This window comes from Anser brachyrhynchus, assembly GCF_964034855.1.
Source record: "Anser brachyrhynchus genome assembly, chromosome: 5".
NCBI classification, from domain to species: Eukaryota; Metazoa; Chordata; class Aves; order Anseriformes; family Anatidae; genus Anser; species Anser brachyrhynchus.
In genome coordinates, this window is record NC_137699.1 from 37,319,553 (window position 1) to 37,347,388 (window position 27,836).

Here is a 27,836-nt window from a genome sequence, read left to right on the forward strand (position 1 = left end):
AGCACAGGTTTTAAATGGCACATCATGAACAAATGTAGCTATCTTACACAGCAATTTTTTCTATCCCTAAAGAAGTCACAGAGGCGTATGACTACACTGATATCCCGTACCAATAGACTAGAGGCAATGACACAGCTCCTGCGAGCCACAGGACCCTCTTAGGTTGTGTTTTCAGGAAACAGCTACAACTGGGTATAAAATGACATGCCAACTTTTACAAAGGTATCAAAGACATTCCAGGAGGTGTTAAGGAACAAGGCAGAGACCATTCTTGCTACATTTTAAGCATTCATAGCAAATCTATGGTATGATTCAGGATACCAAAGGCCACAATGAACTTGTTTCCTTACTTCCGCCCCCTCCCCCCCCCCAAAAAAAAAAAAAAAAAAAAAAAGAGGAAGTCTGGATGGCTCCAGGGACAGCTGGAAGAGAATCTCCTTCACGCAGCACTGTGAAGGAGAACTAAAGAGTGGCATTCTGGAGACCTGCTCCCAAAACTTGTCATAGGGGTTTACTGGGAAGGGGCAAGGGGAGCTGGAATCATGGAGCCAAGAGGGACAGTATTTTCAGCCATCGATATTCAAGGTAGGGGAGCAGGCCAAGGACAAATTATCGGCGATTGGCAATTTTGGCCACAAAGACCACAGTTAATTACAAATTACCAAGAAGTTAAACCAAGCACTGCTCCATGATCTGGAGTGGTTAAAGCTGTTGATTAAAGCTGTCTCATCTGCCCTTCATTCTGGGTTTCTAATGCCCTGACTTGGAAATTTCATAAGTAAAACTTGGACATTAAAAAAATATATTATTAAGGGTAAAAGTCATAGTCCCTTTGGACTATAAGGTTGTTCATAACTACTTATATTCTTAACGCAGTTGACTGATTAAACAAATAATTTGAACTAAATCAAGAAATTTTTTATCAGCACAGTTTATGCACCATGCTCACTCTGGATTCTGGGGGACCCTGCTTGTTCTTAATAGGGAAAGAGGAGTGTGAAGCTCCTAAAGGACAAGAAGAAAAACAGAATGCAGGCTATGCTTGCCTGAATGAAAATGTGATAAAGAAAATTTTCAGCTACTTTTCAAACATTAGACTCACGATTCTGCTACCCTGAATTAACTTGAGTGGTGTTAATTCCTGAGAGTGCAGCTTTTTAGCTCTCTTGAAGCAACTCTTGAAGGTACTTTTTCAAAATAACTCAAAATGACTGGGGAGATCTTCAAATATTTATCACCACTGATGGCCTCTTAATGAGGAGGACCCTATTGCTCTGCAGTGTGAGAGACTTTAATGAAAAGAAAGTCATGCTCTCTTCACCTGTGTATCCTCTCATAGGTGGTTTTGAAAAGAATCTCTTCCATGTTTGCTATTCAGTACTGTACTTGCTAATGAGCTAGCTTTAACTTTCAGAAAAAACACACCAAAAATCCTTTCTGTTAACAAAGCCATCTTCAGGCATACTAATGACTCAGTCAGAGAAAATGTAAGAGGCAAAAAATATTCCAGACCTTATGATACATGTTAATGGCAATGACATGAAGGAATGTATTGGTATTAACCAGTACTTTAGCAAATGGAGAGTGAGCTCTTCAACCTAACACCTCTTCGTAAGGTGCGGTTATAAATCATGTTTTTCTTTAGTGGCATCTATCCTATTCAAGTAATGTTCTTGAGAATATCTGAGGAAGCTTCAGAGAGCAGCTTCCCTGGCTCCCCTTGTTGCTAAGTCCCTACACGTTTTAGTATCAAAATATTTCTAAAAGTTAATGCTTTAGAGGTTTCACGGTCCTGTGGACAGGAACAGTATTAGGAGTGGCTTTTCAGAAAAGTTCAGGGATATGTATAGGAATCTTCACAGAGGATTTACTTTAAACTTTTCTCTATAACTATAATAGAGGAAGGAGAGACCAACAATTTCAGTATTATTAAAGAAAATTTCTTTCTTCAGGTACATGATGTTTTCAAAAATATTGGAAACAGTCATTCTTCCATTTACAGCACCCAAGATTGCAGATGCTTGAGAATCCCCTTATCAGAGCTTCTGGCTTAGATGTGTTTATTTTGTTGCCAGAGATTAGGCAGCATTCTTGCTGGAGGTTATATACCAGTCGCTGAGGTGTTTATAGGAGAATGTAATCTGCATGAAGGAAGATTTGTTCTCCAGACTGTCTGTACTTTCTCTTGAGAGTTGTCCAAAGAAGGGAGTATGTGTGTGGTGTCTGGGGGAAGGATAGAGGAAGTGGAGCTGGTGAGAAAACACTCTCTTCTAATATAACATTACTCCTGGCTAGAAAAATATAAAGGCTGAGCTTCTGAGGAACCAAATTAGCAGGTTTTGTGGGCTGCACATGACTAGTCAATGAAAATATTATATTAACACTGCAACCACTGTCTTAACTGACAAGTAAAACAGACAACTTTGAGAAGAAAGCATCTTTGGAAAGAAAGGCACTTGTTACACACTGTATCCTAAAATCAGCTGTCTTGTATAAAGCTGTCAGTGCCAGTTTCTTCCCTTTGAGATACTAACAGCTTTTTTTTTCTTTTTTCTTTCTTTCATTTTTTTCTTCAGTAAACTGAGACTGTTGCTGGTCTCCTTACTCTGTGTTTTTATAGTATTTTTTTTTCTCCCACATTTCTTAAAAGCATAAGAAAAAGCTTACTTTTTAGTAGTTGCAACCCCTAAGTAGCTGCTAATTCTCTATTAACCAATGTGTGCTGCTCTGTGCTTTCAGTGGAGTGGTGAGCTGGGGCTGGGAAGAAACTTCTGAGCCACTGAGTCTGGGCCAGAGCTCAGAAACAACTGGGATATACAAACCAGGCATTGCCTCTGATTCTCCAGGAGTTACCTTGAAACCAGAGTGAATTGCTGTTAACAAGGGGCTTGACTTGACACAGTACATTCTTGAGGCACTGTATAGAAATTCAGCTGTCACATTTTTCTGAATTATGTTGGAAAGTAAAACAAATTGGTAGCACTGCTAACACCAACATGTGGACATTTGATTAGTGACTATAACTTTGTGGCATTTTAGAGTAATTATTGTTCTTTTGAAGAATTTTGTCTTGAATGTAGAGTACAAGCTTTAGGGTAACAGATCCTCAAGCAATAGGAAATAGGAAAAATCAGAGGGTTAATCTATGCATTCTTTCTTTTAATTAGAATTGGGAAAGCAATTTTGATAATTAGGTCCTTGTACTGAAGAGAAGTCCACATGTCCTTTTCCCTAAAGAAAAATATATTTTCCTAAAAACATCCTCAAAGTGTCTGGAAATTTGACACCTCTGGCTAGCTATTTGCTCGGTTCAATTTCTTTCACGTGGATTTTCATGATTTTTAGAGGAGTATAATTACAACCATAATACTATTTTTCATATTAGAAGTCTCTCTTGAATTCTATTTGAAACTGCCAATAATAAGAGACATGTCCTGACAGGTCAAAAACTGTGATATGAACAAGTCACTTAAATACTGTGTAACAGGAATGTGTGATTTGTACAAAATACGGCTTACATATTACCTAGCACAGAATATTGGCTGCATGTTTTGTAACTGTCTCTTTTATGATACTGCCATTTTTCCCTCAGATGAAAATTAAGATACAGCCTTCAGCGACAGCAGTAGTTGAAGAAGATATTATGCAATAAAACAGCAGCCTTCACAGCTATCTTTGTCTATTTCTAATCACTTACACACAACTCATGTATGTAATCTTGATGCAAATAAATGCTTCTGGATTTGCAGCTGGCAAAATGTCAGGTATGAGAGAAACTGTTAAGACCTACAAAGAAACAAGGGGCAACAATAAAAGGACAGATGCTGTTTCATGTCACCTTCATAAAATTACCTGGATATAACTTGCTGCTTGACTAAGGGAAGCAAGGTAAAATGAATATATACTACTTCTACTAAGGAGGTGGGTAGGACACTGCCAAAAGGAAGAATTAGTCACGGAAGAGCAAAGTATACTTGGCCACGGATGGCTACAGAGTACAAGACCTCAAATGGTGCAAAGATTCTGGGGCAGTGGTTATTTTAAAAACAGAGAGGATTCAAAGCCCAAGGGTTAAAAAAAAAAAAAAAAAGGCAAGGTTGGATGACCTAAAATGCTGCTAGTCGAGACAGAAACAAGGAGCAAGATGGAAGTGGCTGTGAAGATGGCAAGAAGTGGAGACTGTGAACTGCTGCTGCTTGAGAAAAGAGAGCTGGAAATGGTGGCTGTGGTTCAGCGCTTTTGTGGTTGCTATTAACAACTTCTTGCAAAAATATTTGGCTTATTTAAAACACCCAAACTACTGGAAACCAGCTCTTCCTGAGAATCTTTCTTTAGCTCTAGGTGTAGATTTGGGCTAAGAAGTCCCTCTGATTGCTAATCACTCCCCAAACTCCCCAGCCAGCCCCGCTGGCCTCGCAGCACTGAACGCGTGCCCAGATGTGTGCAACACTCACAGATCTATCTGGCATCCAGAGGGCTATAGCCAAGCAATTAACATTTGTGGTCAACTCTTGTTGTAGATAAATGAGACAAGACTTAAAACACATGGAAATTTTCAAGTTAGGACAGTGTCCAAAATCTACAGTCTTTGGCCCAGCACAGCCTCAGGATACAGCCTTTTTTTTAAAACTAAAATATTACAAAGGTCAGAGATTATTTTTTAACCCTTTACTCTAATTGAGTATCAGAACATGAGCTGTAGATGAACAAGGGACTTTGAAATGTTTTTCTTTGCTTGTATGAACCCAGGAAACTGAAGGGTCTTGTCTCTAAATATAACTTTTATCAGAAGCTAATGAAGAAGATAAAATCCCCCTATCCTATTAATAGAATACTTTGGATTTTTCAAGAATTTCTTTATCGTCATTTACTATTGCCTCACCTTCAGGAAATGACATCTCTTTTGCCAGTCACAATTTTCTTCCATTTTCATTTAAAAATAAGATACAAGTTGGCAAGAACAGAGGGATTCTTTCCTTAAAAGACAACCGAAGATATCAAAAATATGAGAGTTTATGTATCCACAAAAATGACTGGGCATCCATCTAGCACCATCACCCTAAACAGTTTCCCAAAGTATGCTTAAATGGAAATCCAGCTTTATGGAGGATGTTGAATAGGCTCAAGATAACAAGAAAATTAAGGAAAGTATTGGTCAAAACAAAACTGAAAACAAACAAACAAACAAACAAAAAAACTCAAAACCTGAAAAACCCCAACAACTTATCTTTATGCAATAGTTTGGATACAGTTATAGAATAAATGGCAGTAATTAGCGCATCTTATATCCAAAGCCCTGAGAACCTTAGCCTATCTATACAGCACCATGCTGCAGTAGATAGCTACTGTTATTGTTATCACAAAGTGGGGAAAACTGAGACAGTGAAGTTAATGCCAGGCAGCGGATTTGCTAAACATCTTTAACTTGGAAGGAAGAGCTCTAATAAAACCTTAAATATCATCTTTCCTGTCCTAGGCAGATCTTCACATCTCAAAGCACTTTTCAGTTCTCTAACGAGAAAGAAGTTTGTAGAACTGATTGCTTTCTGACTCCCAATCACCTTTGTGTTCACCAAGATGTTCCTACACTGTGCCCTTCTGGCTGAGCACCCCAATACCTATCTTCAGGGGAAAGAAAGATGCTGTGTAGCTAACAGGCATTTATTTTTCAGATGCTTCAGTTCCACAGATGTGAAGAAAACTCCCTGTGGTACTTGCCTCCGGAGGACTCTCTTTGCTGGGTTTAATCACGGCAGTACAGCCTCTGAATATCACTCCATATTTTTGTTGTCAGGAATTTGGCTATCAGACAACAGCTTTCTCCTAGCTGTAGATTCCTGTTTCAAATGTGGAACAGTGGCATATTAACAACACGTCAGGGTTCAAAAAAAGTAAAAGACCAAACTAACATAAAAATATGTCCAAAGCTCTTCTCCACAGAAAAATAACCCCCAAACCAAACCAAACCAACCCCCCCTACCACCATCACCAGTTATACAAAACAAAACTGACTAATCTTGACCTCTCTCCAAAGGGGAATGTTTTGTTTCTTGAATCCTTGGCTCTTGCTCTCGTATGATACTGGGACTATGACTAATAACCTCTTGCCGGAGTACTGCTGATAATTTCACCATTGAGTAGCTGTTCTAGTTCTGGATCATCATAGTATGCACTGAAGTTGCCAAGATTTTATTTTTAAAAAACAAAGAATAAGATATACGCTCATAATCCCCCAGTGTTAGAAATACATTTTTCCTCCTTCCTCTGAACTGTTATTTTTCAGATGCCTGCTAAGAAATGGTTCCTTTTTTGCTTTCTCTCTCTAAAACACTTTTCCTAATTCAAAACACATTTGAGGCTGCAGTTCTTTTTAAAGCAAATATGCCATGCATCACATTGAGTTAGGTCAGCACTGCTTATGTTAATGTTTCTCGCTTCACGCAAATGAGGCATCCACACTCCTTTTCAAAGGTAATAAAGCCAGATGAGGTGCACAGCGTTTTCCAGTTGGAATAGAAAGTGAGACTCACCCACAGGTTATGGATCTTAGAGCAGACACAAATTCTGTCTCACAGTGGAAACTAAACGTATACCTCAGCTATGGCACAGCCACATCAGCCCTACTTCCCTGCCCAAAGCAGGCAGACAAGAACAAGTTCAGTTAATTCACCACAACTTTGTTTACTGTCAGTAAGCTAAAGGAAATGAGAACAACGAAGCTCAGTCTATGCAAAGCTTGAAAATGGGAGTTAGCACGAATTACTGCAGCGCAGTGCTGTGCTGCTGCATGTCACCACTACCACTTCGAAAATTCTTCTCGCTCCTTTCTTGCTTCAAGGAAATGGCACGGGTAGTAAGGTGTGGTGTGCCCGAGTTTGGCCAGAATGAGGAATCTGTTTCTGCTGGCATTAGGTCCCTTGATACACCTCATGCCAAGCACCTGAAAATCAAGGGTCGTCTTCAGAACTGTTGGCTGGCTTTACTTCCACAGTTGCTGGGGTACCTGAACCCACTGCAGTGGTTCACATGCTTTGTCTGACCGAACGTGTCTCCTAAAGGTAGGGGTGAATACCACCAGAGCAGGGCAAGGAATGGGCAGAAAGGACAATGGACGTTATGCAGCAGGGAGCGGGAGGAAAGGATTGTAGGTGCTACAGGCACAGATGATGATGGCACCTGCCTGAGGCTTCCCTTTCGGAAACTGTGCACAGGGTGGGGGGAAATGGGGTTGCATGAAATGAAGCATCGTTAATAGTTTGCAGCATGCCTTGAGAGTTCTGTGTGGGAGATTCTATTGGATGGCAAATATCACAAATGGATGGGACAGCATGAGTAGGGAATGGCACAACAGTCTGCTTTTTACTTGAAATGTTAAAGAACAAGATCACTTCAATCGTTTTTTCAAAAAAGTTTTTTAGCCAGTTCTTTTTTTAGCATCTGCAATCTACTCATTATTTGTGATTTGATAGTTATTATATGGGCAGAAAAGAAATAAAACTTCTTTGTACCTAAAATGAGCTTACAAAATTAATAACCATACGATGACTTCTGCAGCAATCAAAAATGGTCGGGAAAAACGAGTGGGGGAGTGAAAGAGAGAGAAGCAATTATAATAACAGCGAGTTTTGAGATTCCCTGAGGGCTGCTGCTGGTAATTAAACCAACGGCAACATGAATCTCTGTTTGATGTGGTCATGAATTTGTTTTCAAAAGAAAAATCTTTAAAAAGATTCTTTCAAGAGAAATTTTTAGAGAACAAGCTCAGCATGAATAATTAGACCAGAAATACTTTGATAAATATTATTATGGAGGAGTCATTTATGGGCCATGGCATTCGCAGGTTAGAAATTCTAGTGATAAATAAGGTGGCAAGTTTGCACCCATTCTGAACACAAAAAACCGGGGCCATATGCCTGAGTTAGTTCCTCAGAAAGGAGGCTGTCTTGTATTTTCACTGTTGCATTAAGCGTTACAAACACACAGACAGAACATTGCAGTGGGAAAACGCAGCACAACGAAAGAAAACCACAAACAATCCAAAGGCACTTTTCTTTCCCAGAGGCCTGCACAAAGATCAGAGGTGAAGTTTATCAGTGATAAAAATGTCTGTGAGCTCACTCCACTCCCCTCCCTTTCTAACTTCCATTCACTTCTGCTGAAATCATACCCTTGGAAAAATCTCCTTCAGAATGCTTGAAAAATAATAAAGCTTTCGTTTTGTGGAAAAGCTAAGCATCCAGCAACACCACTGAAATCCAGAGAAGATGCAGGTGCTCTGCACCCTCCAAAGTCTAGTGCCTCGGACACCCAAAAGCTGCATTTCATTTGTTTCCTGACCACTTCAAGAAGCTGAGGCAGAAGCAATCAATCACAAGCCAGCAAATAACCAGCCAGTGAACTAGAACCTAATATATTTACCAGTGGAAACCCACGTTTAAAAGGAAAAGGAACTGCCTGTTGGCTGCCATGGCATTATTCATAAAGGCACACTAGTACGGATACCAGAAGCAAAACTCCAACAAAGGCAACCAACTGCTAATGAAGAAGGGTTTTCACTCAAATTTCATGGGTCATACAGAGTCATTACCCATGCCTGCAGGAGTTCAACAGCTCTGCCAATTGAATTTGGGGGAAATTAAGTGATTATTTTGTTCTGCGTTTTGTAGCATTGGACATTTTTCTTCCAATCCCAAGTTCTGGAGCTAACCAGTTATGCAAGAGTATCAGCTTCAATTTCCAGAGCTAGCTTTAAATCAGACTTATTGCAGGGAAAACCTTGAAAACAGGTCTTAAATGTACATCAAGGTCTCAAAAAACAGTTTTTCCTTTTTTTTTTCTTCTTTTTTTTTTTCCTTAAATACAACCCTATGTCTTTAAGCCAATCTCCTAATACTTCAGGAGCTCAACTCATTTTGAAAATGGAGAGACAGATCGCTTGGCTACTGCCAGTGACAAGTGCTGCATGGGTTAACTTTCCAAATTGGTTCAACTGCAGGTTTCCCTCCGGTATTGAGTCAGTTAAAATATCAAGGCTCTTCTCCATAACATTTTAAGCTATAATGACTTCAAAAGTAAACAAACATTTCTGATAAAATAACATGTTTGAAAAATGTAATGGATGACAAAGATAACAAAAAATCCTTAGTGCTTTTCCTTGTCAATAGCTTCTTCTAGGAATATAGCCAGACCGGGCATTTATTTGGACTGGTAAACCATGACTCAAAAAGTGGATCTATTGGCAGTATAAGCAACAGCTCAGTGGTCGAAGCAAAAGGCTCACAGTCTTTCCTAGCTGATTAATCATCATGACAGGCTTGCAGATTAAATGATCTGCCCAGCTCCAGATGTTAGATGTGCATCCATCTCTTGCTATTCTTCTGGTTCATAGGCAGTAGCCTGGATTATTCATTCTTAAGATAATGATGATAATTACTGTTCAAAACAAAAAGGATTTGGGCTTTGTAATTTTATCCTATGATAGAGGAGACTTCTGCACAAGATAACACTGTACATATAGTCTAGACATGATGAAATACTGGAAAATCCTTCAGGCAGAGGTGGTGACAGTCTTGCACATAAAGTTTTGTGACGTTTCTCTTCTCTACTCCCCCCCACCAGAACTGTTATCAGTTGCACAAAGGAAGAGCATGAATTCATAGCTGCCCTCAAGCCCTGCTATTAAGGGCTGTACTAGCCCCTGTTAGATCAATAACAAAATGTACCTTCTCTGAGATGGAAGGCAGCATCTGTTCCACAGCACCCAGTAACACCCCACAGCGTTCACAGATAGGAAAGAAAGAGTAGCAGTTTGATGACAACATACAACAGCCTTCAATGACTACTAGGGATGAGAAACATCACTAATTCTCATCTAAAGTATTTCATCTTCATCACCACAGAGGCACCAACTTGGGCTCGGGCATCAGTCAGGAAGGCCCTCACTAGATGTGGCACACTGGGAAGGGAACATCAGAGAATCAATGCCCTGCTTTCTGAAGCAAGCTGCAGCCTGTTCCTCCCAGAGATCGATCATTTGTGTTCCCAGAAGCCAGACCCTGCTGCACTTGGAAGATCTGAGTATTGCCGCACAAATTGGTTTAGCTACAGGCATTTCTTTTCCCTCTGCATATTTTCTCTGAAAGAGTGAAAGAAGTTACTACAGAGTTATTTGTTTTCTTTCTTCTGCTAGTCTCTAAGTAGTATCTTTTTTTCCCATCCAACAGAGTAATCAGCTAGTCACTGGAGAATTTTGTTCACCCCTAACCCCTGAAAAAAGGTTAGTACCTACTAAGGACTTTACAGATTAAAATGCTAACATTATTCTGATTCAACTAAGATATTTTCATCCACTTTCATGAATGACTTTGTGTGATGCAGCTAACAATTTTAGCTCTGACACATCTGCTCTGAAAAGTGAAAGGAGTTTAATTCAGCCTCAAGCAGCACAGTTCCTTTCAGGTGTAAGTTGCTCTTCCTTACTTTATAGTTCCTGCACTGTTGATTTATAGTCTTTAAAAGCAATAGTCTTTTCAAATCAAGAGATAATCTTCTCAAATTATATCTAAGTTTTAAGATAGATGCTGAGCGACAATGGGAATAATAAAAATGATAAACATACCAAGTGCTTCTATTTCCATAAAGCCTCAGAAGGCTTTACAATACACACTCCTCACAACTGAGGAAATGGAAACAACAGAAGGTGAAATGACTTGCATGAAGTCCTGCAGAAGATGACAACTGAGAACCAGGAACAGCATCCACAGCGCCTGAAAACCCCACAGTAGCCATGCCAGGACATCTTTCTGCGTGGGACCAGACTGTCACAACGATGCCAGTGTCTGATGCTGCCTTTTAGAAGCTGATTTACAGAGAAGGCGGAGGGGGTCTGGTTGCACTTATTCCTCTCTGGCTCAGCCAGAACTTGCAGTGTACAGCTGCAAGTGAGAAGACCATGTGTGACCAGCTCTCTGATATGCATTATTTATATAACAGTACTACTGACTGAAAAACTCATAAATCCACGGCCTGCAGATGATGTGCAGACATACAGACACATCATCACAAATATCACTTTATCTTGATCCTTCCCCCTCACTGCAGCACAACAGAGCCACGAATACAATAGCAAAATAACCCTCTGGCTAACGAAGCCAGTTTCAGTCACAGTGGTTCAAGGCCGTTCCTCTATATGGAACGGTCGCAAGGCCTAGGAGTAAGTGTCATTTTCCAGGGAAACATTTCAACATGAGTATTTCACATAGCTCAAACTTTCTCAAGCTCATTTGCGAAGCAGTGCTGAGAGCTGCTTGACACCTCCTTTACCGAAGTGCCCTCTGCTCCCAAGCAAGCCTTTCTGTGATGAAGCCCGATGTATTTGTGAGGAAGTATATGTGAACCCAATTTTTGAGCCTTTAACTGTCTCATCACTTGGGTTCGATAATTCTGTGTGCTGTGACTCCATGTAACACAGGTTTATTTTGCAGAGTAGGCTAGGTACAACTCTTTACAACTCCTGCCCATTCTCTGTTCTGCTGTTGATCTTCTGCAGAGGCAGTAAATGAACTGCCAGTCACGGCTGAGTCTGTAGCTTTCTGTCCATAACAGCGACTACACAATACAAGAGGTCAAAATGAGGTTTCTCTCCTTATGTATTGTAACCATGGTCTATTTATAATTCTACGGTTAATTTAGGGCTTGTGTATCCATGCTGGACAAAGAAACTTTCCATGTGTAGAAAATGACACAAACTCAATCTTTGCAGACAGTTCCAGAGCCTATAACTGCTATTGTTCGTACAGTGAACACCTGTACTAATTATACACTTCACTCACTCGGGGGTCATTGCTCATGGCAAAGGTTTTAAATCAGCCACCCCAGGAGACGGACATCATTACATTGCTGGAGCTGTTGTTCTGGTGCTGCAGGGCCAGGCAAACCTGGAAATATACTCAATCTCTGAACTCTCTAAAGGTGAAAGACTGCAATACCCCACTGCTGGGCACAATAAGACAGTCTAGAAGGTCTGGATGAATAGAGGAAATAATCAGATACAATTACTGAAATGTGAAGTTTAACATTATTTTTAGATTTAAGCTATGTTCTGAGTTTTATATAAACTACGTTTTTTCATCTCTCATTGTATATAGTAGTGCCTGACACAGCAAAACTTGCAAATGTGAGAAATGACAAATAATTTCATTTTATTCACTTCGTGATCCATAGATGCTATTTATGAACATAAAATTATGCCGGAACTCAAACACCAGGGTTGGCATTCATACTTTTTTCACTGATGTAGCTCCCATTTGAAGTCATCGACAGCCACTGCAGTTCTCCCCAGACAGTCCCTGCTCGCTTTTCAGTGATGCTCATCAGTGCTGGTGCTTCCTCGAGCTCAGGAAGGCAGTGTTAATTCTTGCCTGCCTTTGGCTCAGGGTCTGCACTTACACCTGTTCATCACTGCTTACCGGGCCACACCTGACATCCTTCATTACTCTTCTGCCTGTCATTTCTATTCAGAAACCTTCATGCAATATGTACAAATGAGTACACATGTGCCGTACACTGTTTGGCTTTTCAAGCTACGAATACATACAAGAATGCTGTCACCAACTTGACAGATAAGCCTGCTTCTAGGCTGCTCTTACTGCTATTTCTTGACTTTCTGCTATCCAGAAAAAAGATCTCAGGAATAACATTATACAAAACTTGAAGAATCGATTTTATATGATCTGAAAACCAGCATGTAACCGGTCAGAGGGGGCAGCAATACCTGCATTTCACATGCCTCTTCTAATTGGACAGGCAGCAATTAAAATTCACATTTCTCACGGGCAAATTGCTGAGCAGAAAGTTACTTTGGATAGGTGCTTGCTTCAATTTAATGCACTCCAAGGTTTCGTGCTTTCCTCCATATAAAAGTAACATCACTTCCGACCCAGGAGAGGGGCACTCAGTGAATGGCAGATGGCATGGGCAGGGTTCTCCATGGAGCTGTTTCAGCCTCTCTGCATCGACAGCACCATACAGCTGGGTAATTAAACAGGGAGCGGGAGACGAATTTGTTCAGGAACAACAAAGAACAGGAGCAAAGGCTCTTTGAAGCTTTCTGCATTTTCACAACTGCCTCCCGCGTGAATGCTGAAAAGGTTTTCAAGGATGCAAATAACCAAATACGCCAATTCTTTATGAGGTGCCTAGGAATTCTAACAAGATCATTTGATTCACTTTATATCAAATCATCTCCAAATTCTTAAATCCCTACTTCATCTTGCAAATTGACAAGCACAGTGTAGATTTTCACGGACATGTATATGCAAAATTTTTCTGCCATTTGCATGGCCCTTTTCAGACAGATTCATTAGGCAACATTAGAGGAAAAATCCCCTGAGCTCTGTGTATCCCATGAAACTCTCCCTCCATTGTGACTGGGGAATGAGACATGTTTTGCAACAATGTCTCCTACACAGACAATAGTCCCAATTTGCTTCTCTTTCACCCCAGAGTAAATGAGGAGTAAATTTATTGATGTCAACAGGATTAAGGTAATATAAATGGCATGAAAATGAGGATCACTGTTAGCATTTAGAAGAGGACACTCCAAAGGCTTATGCATTTGCACACAACGTATCCCCATTGTAATGGCAACCAACTTGCATTACTGAATGTGTGTTGCTTCAAGCAGACCCTCCTTCCCAGCAATGTAGTGACAGCATTTTCTTTCACTCTTTTAACAAATATCCCTGCCATGCAAAGTCTCACCATTTTTTCATTTCTCTGTTATTTAAATTTCCAAAACCTGCATAGCTTCATAGAAAACATACTGCAGGGAAAAAAAAAAAAAAAAAAAAGCCCAACCTGGCAGAATGTATTCCAAGAAACTACTTTTGGAACACAAACTGCAAGGATTTTAGCATACACTGTAAAATTAATAATAACCAAATGGTTATCTGAAGTGTAATTAAAAACATGTATGTTTGCATTGGTTTTAGATAAAACAATCCTGAGACCATGTGTAAAAGTCCTGAACTGCAGGACAATAATGAGTTTGTGAATTAGGACTGTAAATTCCCTATGCTGCGAATGTGGGAGCCATCAGGAGCACACATGATTGAGTCAGCAGTTACCAAGACACATACATACAGTACAGGCCACTTAAGTCTCAAAACTGCCATTTATCATTTCCTGAGAGAACAGTTTCTTGGCAAGTCTCCTCTAAAAACATTTTTTTTTCCAAAACAACCGACCATTCCAGCAGGCTACGAATACCACTACAACTTGGTCTATTTTTCATATCAAGTAGACTATGGGCTCTGGTTTTCGGTTAATTAAAGAAACCTTCTTTTCAGTTTTCTAAACTTTGTTTGCAGCAGGGTAGATACCATAATGAACCAGCTCTAAAATAGTACCAGTTGCAGAGTAAACCCTCCAAAGATGGACAAAAACTAGCCCTAAATACAAGCATGGCTCCAAGCTGTAAAGCCCAGCATACCTAATGGCAAACCCAGTCACGGTGCCAAACTGCTGAGTTTGGTCTCAGGTGAAAATAGCTGCCATGGGCTCCACCAGTAGCATTCAGGCAGCAGCATCTGTGATGGCTCTAGCCCCATCTGCTGCGATATTGTGGCTCCCTGCCAGTGCCTCAGGGCCCTGCCTGAGGTCAGAGCCCTGATGGGCCATGGGCTGCATGCGCACAGAGAGGCACTGCCATTGCCTTGAAAAATGCGTGAGTGAAATAGATGAGATAGAACAGGGGTGGGACAAAGCTCGTATTTTCATTCCTGTTTTATACATATGGAACCGAGATACAGAGGGATTAAATGTCTTGCCTGTGCTCACACAAAAAATATCTGGGGCAAAAGCTAGGAATTGAACCAAAGTTTTCAAGTTCAAATCAACATAATCTTCCTTCATTAACCCTGTGCTTACTAACTACAAGGCTGTACTCAAATCTATATTTGCAAGCTCAAACATTAGAGCCATGTTCTGCTTTTGGGCGCGCAGGGGGAGAACGTCTTGTATAGCAAGTATACACATTCCACAGCAATACTGACCGGTGGCTTTGCTGCCTGAAGCTTTAGAAAAATCAAACATAGGAAAAAACCTCCTATATTTTGATTTCCTGTTTCGGGAAGGAAGTCTAGATTCTGTTATTTCTCTGCAGAGTTCCCTGTGCAAACAGTCACAGAAACAACAAACTGTTGCGCTTCAAAAAAAAAAAAAAGTAAATAATCACTTAATAGATTTCTCTAAACATCTGACCTGCAGTTCACAAGTTCTCAACAAAAAAAGGAAAAAGAGCATTTATAGTATATGTTTTATTAAAGAAGGAAAGAACAACATATTATTATATTACTTTCCCTTCAGAAGACAAATATTATAACACCAACTTGTTTTATTTATTTTTACATTATTATTCACTGAGAATGTGTGATTTTAGAGGTTCTTTCTTTAGCCAAAAGGTTATTTTTTTTTAAAGAATAAATGAACCTGAAATTTCGACAACTTGCAGACAAATTGCAAGTCTTCACTCCAAAATGTGGATGTAGACAGGCACCTCAAGGAAACAAGATTAAACAAGATTAAAAACAAGATTAAAAGATAATCACAATAACGTGGGCAAATAGTGTTACCTCCTAACTTTCTTCTTGGAATGGCTAAAGCTTTTCAGCTGAAACATTCCCTAAACCTTCAGTCTGAGATATCCAAAATGGAAAACACCAGGTCAGATAGTTAAAATTATACACAACTAAAACAAAGTCTTATAATGGGAAATGTCTCATTAAGATTTAGTAAGGATCTGAAGCACTCCCAATGCCCAAGAACAAGCAGGTGAGTACACATAATAAATCCCAAAAGATGTTTACATGGGAGACAAAACATGCTTCATTACTTGGCTTCAATACCACATTTTTGGTTACCAGAAAAGAGGACCGTCATTACTTGCCTCTGTCAATAAACAGAAGTTCTGTTGCATGGGAAATTATGGCATATCACAATTTCTTTTTGACATATTTCAAGTGGAAATTCCAAACTACTTTAATTTGGAAACACGTAAATGGTTTTAGCTTCATAATGAATGTTGATAATACTGAAATATTTCATTTTAAAAAAGGAAGGAAAAACCATGCCACAATCCCAATGTGCCTAAAAGGAATAAAAGACTACAAAACAGTCTAAATGCAGCATTTCAATGTCCTGGGATTAAAATGCTTAACACAATGGAAAAGTCTAAATCAATGATCGCAAAAAAGGATTTAATGAAGATGCTGTCAGAGCAGTGTTGCTCACATGTGACAAAACAGAAGTTTCTCACGGGACTTCCATTTTTGTCCAAAATGCTATTTTTGCCAGTTCTATCTAAACTATGAGATGGGGTGTTTAGGCCTTCTTCCTTTCTGAATAAAAATCCCCCCCACGACAAAACTCGACACTGTGCAGCCTCTACTGGCCGTTCGCACGCTGCTCCCGAGATATTGACACAAGTGCCTGCTCACTTGGGAGGCACTTTGGAGCTGGCCCCCAAAGAAATGCCTGTCATTAGGGCTATCAGTTTTAAAATCATTTACAAAACTGAAGAATTTCCTGTTTCTGTAAGTGGCTCTAACCAGCTCTTTCCAGCAGAAATCCCTGGAGAGGCAAATTGTTTTTCTCTGTACAGAACTGCAACTGCTAGTGCTGCAAAACCAGGGGACTGCCAAGAACCCAAGTGCAATCCTCGGGCGACTGCAGCACATCTCGTAGCTTTGGCTTTGCCTGAGGTGAGCAGGGAGCAAGCCCTGCCCGTCAGCTCTCCACAGCAGGCTCTCCTTTGGGATCACTGTGTGAAGATACGGCAGGATGGGTGTCCTCTAAAACTGAGAGACCTTTGCCATAGACTTTAAATGGAGCAGGAGCACAGTTGAGAATAATAATAATAACTTTTTCTATCAACAACATATTTACTTTAGGATTAGCCCCAGGAGCATTAAGGCCCTGGAGATGCTTCAGTCTGAACAGTCAATTAGCGTCAATGCTAGTCTACTTTTTCAATCTTTGATAAAAAAAAAAGCCTCTCCAGGTCTTCTAGTTGTGGAAATGGATAGGAAACAGAAATCCATCCAATTATCAGAGGTGAAAATTTTCCATTAAACTGCTGGGTTGTTCAGTTTTGGTGATGTAAGAAACCATCTTGATCCTATAGCCCAATTTGTTAAGCCAGTCCTGTACATATTGATCTGATTACCAGGGAAAATACAGAGGGGAAAGAAAACAGTATGAGCCGGTCATGTGGTTTTATGAGATGTGGGTCAAAAATCTTAGCCCTGATTGTCTCTTGGGGACTGTATCAAACTCTGGCTTACCAAGAGTTTACCAAGAATATCCCAGCTCAAGAGGAAATGCAGCAAGGTCTGTAGCCTGCGTGGAATAACACTCAGCTCCACAACACAACCGGCCTTGCTGATGCTGACTCACAACCACACCTGACTAGATTAACACATCAGCAGAAACACCGTGTAGAGGTAATTTAACACAGACCAGGAAGGTGCTGGTGACTGCTGCAAGGGAAATGCAGGGCAGTTCTGGAAAACTCCGGGACCATTGTCCTTTGAGTGAATCTTGCTCAGGATGCTCTGCCCACTTCAAAGCAACGCTTTCAAATTTGCCTTTAAGCAGTCGGTATGGATAACAATTATTTCCTGGAAAGGAGGGCATGCCTGCTGATTCTGAGATGCTTTAACAAAACTTGTACCTTTGCTTTCTACATGAACCTCTCCCCAGGCCACCTGCCTGGCTGCTGTAGGTGCTCCTCCGCCATCCCTGGGAATCTCCCTCCTTGGCTAAAGGGGTTTATACACCATGTTCGAAATCCTGGTTTCTAGACAGGCTCTCCACTCTGTGCAATTATGACATTGTTTCTGATGTGAATGGTTCTCATTGCCACCAACCTCCTCCCTGCCTTTCCCCCCAAATAAAAAAGCCTGGTTGAAAACCAAAACAAATAGTAGATTTTTATCACATAGAATTTGTTAATAATACTTTCCCTGAAACGGTTCCCAGGCCTTTTTTAATGCTCAAATAAAGGCCCAAACATTTACGGCCAGCACTCTAAGCCAACTAATAATTTATTTGAGCCATACTGAAAAGCTCAAGAGGGATTTTGAATGAAAAATTTAGTGAATAAACTGATAGCCAAATCCTGCCTTGGAGCCCTGCCACAGTAATACAGAGGATGTACGGAGCTCTGTCAGTGACCAAGACGTATACTGAAAAATAAACAGTCAATCAGATGATCGTTAAGTCTTGTCAATCTAAAGCAGAAAAGATAATGTCTTTTAGTAAACTGTGAGCCTTAATATTTCCTGACTCTTGTGGCACACAGATGACTGGGTGTTAAACTCCTACTCCTTTAAAGGGGAAAAAATATATATATATATATATATATATTTAATCATTTGACAATAAGATAAGAAAAGCAAAACTCTGCTTTCAGAATTTCATGGGAAACTTACTACATGGAGAATTCCCAAAGATTTTACTGAGTGTTACAGAACACGCATGCACAAACTAAGGATTAAACCTTTTCATATTTGATCAGGAAAAAAAATCTTTTAAGTCATTTTAGAACTTTAAAATTGCCTTGAGGTAGCTAAAACAATGATTTTCAGGGCTGAGGCTGCCATGTTGCCAAGTGTAAAACAAAATATTTGTCAACTCTTAAAGCTCTGTTAAGAAGTAAAGAATTTCAGGGCATATAAAGAAACAATCTTTCCCAACTTAGTAATTTAAAATTTCTTTAAATTCACTATTTTGCAGCATCATGAACTTCAGACTATGAAAAGGTCATTCTGTAACTGAAAGGATTTTTTCCTTCTTCTTTTGTTTTGTCTCCTGTTTTTTGCCCTGTTGTGTAGCTAAAAGAAAATGAATTTGTATCAAAGAGTAATATGAAAAAAATAGTCTTTAAAATCTACTGTGCAGTAGTTTGTTTCCAATATTGCTATAGATTGGAGTTTCAAGCACCCTGTGGCTTTGACTGGACCAAGAGGACTAGTTTAGCCTTGATTTAAACCTGCTGTTTACAACACACTGTAAGCCCTGCCCATACAGCAGACTTGTAGTGAGGGCTGAGTGAAAAAAATCTCACTGCTAGCCCCCAAAGCCAGGAAAAAGTAAAACATTTTATATTTGTATATCTCTTTTTACAAACAATTTTGAGTGCAAAACTAAAGAATTCATATTCTGAGAACATGTACATTTTACTCTGACAAAGGATTTTGCTACTCTTTTATTGGCTTTCTGGCTTGCATATAATATAAAAAAGATGTGAGAAATTTCAATTTTAGAATATGAAGAGGCTGGATGTCAAAACTGTTGTGGTCTTTGCAGCTTTACTGAATTGGGCTCCTGTTGCCTTTTAAACATTCTGCCCCCTTTACCACGTTGGGGGTATTCTGTGCATGTGTGCATGCACATGGGCATATTTAATTGATTGTTTCACCTTCTGAACTACTCAGAGATCTGGAAACTACTTTCAATAAACAAACAAACAGTTGGAATCATCTCTGGAACTTATCTGGGAGTCTGAAGACTCCAGTGTTGAGCTAAATATACCAGGAAGCCTGGACTTGTATTTCAGCACTTCTGTTTCTAACTACGACCCACAATGAGAGATTAAGTTAAAAGGAAAAACAATTTATAGTTAAAAACAGTTCAAAGATAATTTAGTAAGGCTAAGGGTTTCTTGTGTCCCAGCTGTCGCCTTACTGTGTACATTTAAACCCTAACCAAGATGCAGGAGAGTAACCACATATACCACCTCGTCGGTATTTCTCAGGGTGCACTGAGTTAAGCACAAAGATAAGTCTTGGTGATGTCTGGGCTCTAGAGCACATTCCATCCGAGAGTTGCAAAACAACTTTAAGAAGAAAGATGCTGTAATAATTAGCAGTATACAGCTTGGGCTCTTGAGATTTGGTTTAGCAGGATCTTGAGTGAACTGTTTGAGAGAGAGGTCCCTGAAATATGTAAAGAATTTAACTACTAGTCCCTTGGTTTCACTTCAGCTTTTCATCCTCAGCTGCACACACTTCTCCCTGTTGCCCCAGTTTCCAAAGTGTAACATACTTCCTTGGCTCAAAATGACACTGTCGTGGACATAAATGCATTTTGTTGGCTGAGTGGTGACACCGGGCCAAGAGAAGCCTACCAGCTACATAGGTGGGAGGAAAACAGATTTACAATTGCAAACGTGGAGTTAAGCCTCCCAAACAGAAGTGAACTGGAACCAAACTTCTGAACTTTGGGAAAGTTTAAATCTGTCTTTTCTCAACTCACAGCGCTCTGACTCAATACTCATCTCGATGGCTTACTGCAGTTTGGGGAGACAGGGAATAATATTTTTATTATTCCCATTCTACAGATGGTCGAATTGAAGCCCTGCAAGGTTTATTGACTTACTCCAAGTTGCACAGCATGCTTGAATGGAAGCAGAACCCCAGCTGGCCTGATTCCCACTCCTAGGCTTTTAACCATTACACTATATTTGCTCCTTTTAACATCTAATTACTTTATTGCTCTAACCAGCACCAAATTTTATACTCACGTTAAGTTACATTACAAACCTTTGTCATGATACTGAGACAAAACGATAGTTGTTTTCTTTCCCCCCATCAATCTATGGCAGAAATTTGGTTTCTTTTGTCTATATGTAAACATGCATAGGGTCAGCGAGAATATCCAGGCAATGAGAAATTACTTCTGTCCTCATTTTCATGTTTGCAACATGAATTAAATTAGGAGCAGAAATTAGTTAGTACCTTCACCTTATTTACTGCAAAGCCAATAAAACATCACATTTTAGATGGTTGTTACTGCATACTTCTGTTAGCGTATCACCTCTCCGAGTACCAATGACTAAACAACTAACACAGCACAGTAATGTTTTCACTGTATGACTCTGTTGCTTAAGCAAATATGAAATAGTTGGATCTTGGCTGAGGTTGTTATATAACAGCAGGAACACTGGTGAAGCATCTTCCAAAAGTGAGTTATTTATCTGGCCAGGGAGCTTTCTTTTTCTTTCTTTCTGTGCACACTCGTGAACCTGACCCAACTTGTTTCCAGAAAAGAATCTGCGATTGTTGTTGCCAGACAATGACTGCAATCATTTTTCTCCAGCCATACATTGAGATTGTGGGGAGGGTCAGGGGAAAGGAAGGGAGAGAGGGAGAGAGAAAAGCTCTTTTGTTTGAAAGTGTGAAGAGCTCTGTCAAAACATGTCTCTTCAGGGTAGTTTTAAGTTGCAGAACTGATAAGAAAAAAAACAGCATAATGATTTACTTCTGCTCACCGTGCCTACCCCTCTGAGCTTTTCCTTCTGCTCCTGTTGTCCATTAGGAATGTGATAACTCTTGAAAAAAAGCACCTCCTGTACCTCAGCGTTGATCAATACATTCAGTACACGTGGACTTCCAGGTTTTATAATGTTTGACAAAACCCTTGACCCTATAATTCCCTCATCCCCGCCCCCTGCACTTCCCCAAAGGGCTTTTATCTCCACACTGAATTTTCGGGGTGTCTCAGCCTCTCTGGCAATCACTGCTGACCACGCTGTTGTGTCCAAAACTTAAGGAGCTAGGGAAACTGCTGCTGGCCAGAAACTAGCACAGAGAAGTTTTAATCAAAAAAACTCTTGATGGCCCAGCAATAAAACCATGGGATCTGCTGAAGAATCTTAAGAGTCAGAGAGAGGCAGCTTGCTGCTAATTCATCTTGGTTCACCAAATTGAAGAAGTATCATACGTAGGCAAAAAGGGAGTAGGTTGCAAAGGCAGTATGTAAGAAGTGATGGAGCGTCCAAGAGGCAAAAGCTCTTTAGTGCAAAGAGAGAGGGAAAACAATCCCAACTGTTCTTTCTACACCAATTAATTAAATAAATAATATTCCTGCCAAAAGGTTGCCAGCCACCTTTAAACTGAAGCCTAACGTGTTCACACTGGATCAGCCTAGGAACGTAGCAGTTCCTGTCCATTCCTGCTTACAGATTTATTTATTTTTTTAATTAACAAAAAAACCAACAACTTCGCTTTGGAAAGAATTTTCTAGTGTGTGACTACTGTAATACATAATAAATCAGCCTCCTTAATCTTTTTATGAAAGATGAACAAAATAGATCGGTCTTGTTTGAGTTTGCTCTATAAAAAAGCTGGACCTAATCCTTTCATAACAAGCACAGGATCTGTTCATACGCTACTTTAGCCATCTTTCAGAGGAAAAAAAATGTATCTAAACTCCAAAACACTCATGCTGCTAATCTCAACACTTAAACCAGTCTGTATTCTGTTCTCATCTGGATAGGACAGCTGGTTTCCTAATGGCAGTGGAGGCCTTTTTACCATCCGAGTGCTTGTCTGAACCCAGCGCTAGGCAGCCTTCACCAAAATGTTCTTCCTTGACAAGCCTTCAACTATAAAGGAGTTTGGAGTCTTAGAGCAAGTTTCCCTGGCTTAGGTGTCAACAGAAAAGCTGATGTTCAGTTGAACTCTGGACATAGAGCTCTGAATTGAAAAGTTGTGCTAAAATACAAGGGAGAAGCTTGAATTGACTAGATTATATTTCCAGGTCAAGCCTGCCTGTACTAACTTCAAAAAGGAAAGGGAAACTGTTAGGGTTTCCCTCCCCTCTAAGGGCCCAGTTTTGCCTTCCTACCTGGTTACAAAGGGGTATCAGTAGTCTCCAGCTTTCCTCATAAGGTAGGGAGCATTTTAATAAGGGAATCTGCTTTAAGGATACTTCTCTCACCTGGTCAAATTAATCAATTACTTCTACAGATCAGCAACTTAAGGAAAATCAGGCAGGCTGAGATAGGGGCCCATGTAGATGAAAGCATCTACCACATCATTAAGAAACTTGATACATTCCTCTGCAAAGTCTCTCCCAATATTCTGGGGACGTCTGGCAACTCGTACTTTCCTTCTGAAAAGGTTTTGCTTTCATTTTCTTCAAAATAACAAGCAATTTTAACTTCCATATTTTTTTCAACGAAGAAAAAAAAAACACCCCCCCAAAAACAGAAGCATTCTCATGGCTTTAGGCAATAGCCACAAACAACTTGAGGGGATTTTTCGACATCTGATGTACACAGATCTTTTGCCACAAACACAGATGGCGATGATAACACAAACCTTTGGCACTGTAGGAGCCAATGGAATGCTTCAGTTTGTGCTACTGCTGATGCCAGCTTCCTCCTCACAACCTCCCTAATGGACACGGGAGAGGAATTATATCCTGGTCTCTTCTTGTTGACCCAATGCACAGGTTGGACAGTTTGCAGCTGACAAACATTTGTTAAGGGTAGGGAAGATTGCTTTTGTTTCCACATACAGCCCAGTGTCCTGGCTTCAGACCAGACCTCCCTCCTGCGACACCTTGTGGGTCAGTGGACTTCTCCATTACCTAGATGTGATTCAGAGGCCAGCAGAGCTCAAACAGAGAGCAATTTTTTTTACTTTTTTTTTTTTTTTTAAGTTTTGTACTACAAATTGTACAAGCTTCAAATACTGAGCTCTGCAGATGTGTCAGCACACTGCTGTTTTTACACGACATGCAATGATAAATCAGGGATCCCAAACTAGCTTCTGTCCTTCACAGAAATTTCCTGTTCTGAAAGCCCTCCTGTGCCTGATAGGTTCATCAGCTGCCAGAGAGATTTTGAATAAACTGTTCTTTATTTATGATGTGCTGTTCACTTCTCTGGACATGTGTTCTGCTTAATTTTACAGCTGTACAAATTCTTCAGTAAACAGATTCTTATTCAATCATGGCACAGGACTAGGCAGTCAGAATCTGCTGTTATTCCAGGAGCAGAGAAGTGACTGATACAATGGCAGAGCGCTGAGGCTTAGACAATGTACACTACTCCAAACAGCACTCATGTATTTCACACCAAATACTATCTTCTACATACTTGCATGTCATGAACAAGCCACTTTGTAAACCAGTGCTTGGACAGTGTACATTTTGCATTAACTAAATACAACACTGGGAAATAACATTGTAAGCTCCCTGCTCACATAGCTAACGGCTAGACTTTATGAAGGGAGTTATTCAGATAAGTAACAGCCTCCAGCTAATCTTTTCCTGAAACCATACAGAAGGTAATAACCTTGTACAAGCCTGAGCCAGCTTCCCCCTCCACTTACATCTTCAACTTTCCTGACCATATATTTATTTTTCCTTTTATCAAAGAACTCTGACCATTTTGCAGGGCTTAATCCAGCTTCCCATGAAGTTAATGGCAATTGAGTTGTCATCTTAAAACACTTACGGAAGGAAATGAAAACTTTCTGAAAACACTACATAGGCAGAAAACGTTGCACTGAGTACCTATATTAAGCAAGGTAACAGGCGCATACATGATTGTATATAATTTCTAAAGGACACAGAGACAAGTTCAGAAATCATTCTGGTTCTAAGTGATAGCTCAAACCAAAGGTAGATTTACTTTCATCTTAGTTAAAAGACCTAGAGGAAAACCCCTTCTCAATCATAAGTGAATAATTACAAGATGCTTGCAGAGACACACATTTTCCATTTCAAATCCTTTCTTAAAAGTTAATATCACAAGTATGAAGTCTATGTGTCAATGTCTACCCTAGCCCTCTTTTGAACTGAGTTCCCTACAAATGCAGTAACTCGTAATCTTTCTTGGGAAACAGCAGATCTGCTCTCAACAACACTAAACCTCAAGAAGCTTAAGAAGCCAAAGAAAAAATGTTGCATGGAAATGCTGTGTGAATATGCACCAGAGGACATCAGGAAGAATTTCTTCATGGAAGGGGTGGTCAGGCTTTAGAATAGGCTGCACAGGGAGGTGGTGGAGTCCCCAGCCCTGGAGGTATTTAAGAGGTGTGAGGATGTGGCACTGAGGGACATTGGTTGAGTTTTATCTGAAAAGTTTTATCTTTCAGTTTTATCTGAAAAGCACATATAAGCATAATACCTTTATTAAGTATCTATTGAGACCAGCTTTGAGCAGTTATATATATATATATGTATGTATATATATATATATGAGACAAGGTATGATTGGGTCTTTGTAATAATCTAAGGAGTAGATGCATACTGAGCATATGGCACTTGTATTCATTTTCAAGACCATTCTGGTCTATCTCCTTCCTGCTTGTCCCCTTGCCTTTGGTTCATCACTTACACAAGCTTGTATCATCTACTCCTTAGATTATTACAAAGACCCAATCATACCTTGTCTCATATATATATATATACATACATATATATATATATAACTGCCTTTTGCTAGAAGGATGAAACATCAAAGCTGTTGAGTTGGAAACTTCAGCAACAGATACTTTCATGAATTGATACAGGGTGAAATTGTTTCTTTTAACATAAGAAAAATGCAGTTGTAATAGCTGAAATTTAGATGGCAACAGCCTAAACACATCTTAATATTATTTGACAGCAATAATTAATATGGTGCAACCTAACTGAAAACAAAACACTAAAGATTTTAGGCTAGATTTTCATCTGAGATAAATTACCGCTACCACTGAATAAATGGTGTTAAAACAGCTTACACCAACAAAATTTTTAGGTCCTTACAATTCAACAATAACAAAATGCTTAAAAAAACCATACTGAATTTCTGAAGAAGTCACTCTGACTTACTTGGAAAGGGATAGGTTGAGTAATGCTTTTAACATCATTCAAGAAAAGTCACACGATTTTTCTACTGTTACTCAGTCCTGCTGTTTAAAATTCTGTACTGTAAAAACATACCCTTTAAAGATTCTGGCATCCCACGTCCATAACTCATGTTACAAATGTTCACAATTACCACTGTATTTACTTCTGGTTTTGTTTGTTTGTTTCTTACAGTGAAGCTGATTTATGCTAGCATTGACAATAAGAAGTAGGAAGAAAACCAACATTTTCATCATGTTTAGTTTACCCGGTTTGTGATGGCTATTACAAAGACAGTTGAAAGCTTGAAAGAATCACCCACGGATTCCCCATAGTTAATTGGATTTTAGTAGGGAATGGCAGAGGTACTCTCTGGCAGCTTGGGAGCTCAGTGAAAAAAGATTTGAAGCTCTGAAGAAAATTTCACCTTATGGTTTGTGCTTTGTGTCAGCCTTAGCACAGACTTGGCAATCATCTGTATTTGTGTCTCAATATAGCATATTCCATAAGAAAGACTGGAGTTAATGCATGATAGTGAGTCAGTATTAGCCTTTAAAGGTATGTTTTAACATATGTTTATGTCAGCATACATGCATATGTACTAAGAAATACTTGTTTCACATTCAGAAATGACAAAACATATCATTTTCTATTTTCATACTTCGAAAACCCCAATATTTGAAACCAATAACTTTAGACAGCTGCACAGATGAAATAGCTATTAGATAAACAAAGATGATGCTTCTAAAATGCACAAGAAACTCCACCCCCTCAAACTTTACAAATTAGCATGTAAGTTACGAGTCTCAAAGATCCCATAAAGCCTTTCTCTTCATTTCTAGGAAAGACTTGTTCAACATGCTCAAAACCTGAACAAAAACTTTTAACAAAGATCTTGTGTATCTTCATTTAATACGTATTAATAAATATTACATATGTTAGACATATTAACAAGTCTACACTTCTAAATTTTGCAGATTCTATGCTTTGGGGAAATTATTTTGTCTTCACACTGCTGAGGACACTGAAAGACTTATCCATCAAATAAAAAGCTCGTGACTTCTACTTGGTACAGTATGAATTTGTTCTGGATGTGACACAATTCAGCACCTCTGGAGCAACACTGGGTGAATGGTCTAGATTACTGGCAAAGGTATATAAAGAAATGTGAATTATTTGCCAAGAGAAACTGGAGAATTAGCTATTTTTCAATTATTCAACTTTCAAGAGTGTAAGGCTCTGTCATCAATAAACCCAAATTAAGCTAAAAAGGCAATATTATCACTTATAAGAAAAGCTATGCAATTGCTGGGTGGAACTTGTTTTAAAATGGAGATTACCTTGAAGTAACCTCTGTTCCTTTTACAAGATCGCATTTCCAGCCATGTCAGCTACTATCGCTCACAAGGAAAACAAGCGCTAGGACAGTAGTAGACAAGGCTTTGAAACCCTGCATGACTAGTTACACAGTAAGAACACTGGTGGGAAAAGCACCATAGTTTGAAGAGGCTATTTTCATTTTATGTGACTTACGTAACAATAGCTGGCTATTCATATGGAAAATTCACATAATTATATACCATGTTAACTGAGAAATACAACCTACAGATGCTTTGTGCTTCTATCCCTTTTTCGCCTGAAGGAAATTCACGGTGATACATCCTTCAAATTCTCACTCTAAAGTTAGAACTTAGCACTGTAAAATCTCACACAGTTTTTACACCAGAGATTCTAAAGCAAACTGGAGCCCTGGAGCTGAGCAGCAAAGAAATATCTTGAAGTTGGGGCTTTAGAGTGAAACTTTACTCACAGCTCTTAGCTACATTCTGTTAGCTAAGAGCTACATAGCTCTTAGCTACATTCAACCGTTCAACTGTTTCTCAAATTCTGGGGAAGTTCAAACCAAAGCATTGGCTTATCACCAATTCGTACTTTAAAAATAACATTTAGTAAAATCAGTGAAGATCTTTCCTTTGACTTCAATTAATTTTGAGCCAAATCCATAATCCATCAATCTCCAGCCTTCCTACTAATCACAAAATGACCTGCAGGAATACATTTTTGCAATACAGCACCTCTGTTTAACAGAAGACTGGAATGGCTCCACAAAGTTCACTTCAGAGAAGATACAAGTTCTTACCTCTTTCCATCCT

The 27,836-nt window shown here is 39.5% G+C and overlaps 1 protein-coding gene and 1 long non-coding RNA gene across 15 annotated transcripts in view; one reads left to right on the forward strand and one right to left on the reverse strand.

The window, feature by feature from the left end:
• LOC308196352 overlaps positions 1–27,836 on the forward strand; it is a 108,780-nt gene that overhangs the window by 28,122 nt on the left and 52,822 nt on the right. The window lies entirely within an intron of this gene.
• The window catches only part of KCNQ1 (potassium voltage-gated channel subfamily Q member 1), a 409,605-nt gene that overhangs the window by 6,159 nt on the left and 375,610 nt on the right, over positions 1–27,836 (reverse strand). The window contains exon 18 of one of the 9 annotated variants that reach the window (XR_013952151.1): positions 5,719–5,837. The exons of the other annotated variants lie outside the window; for them this stretch is intronic. The gene's annotated coding sequence lies outside the window, so the exon portion shown is untranslated. The remainder of the gene's footprint in view (positions 1–5,718; positions 5,838–27,836) is intronic. 9 annotated transcript variants of the gene reach the window in all.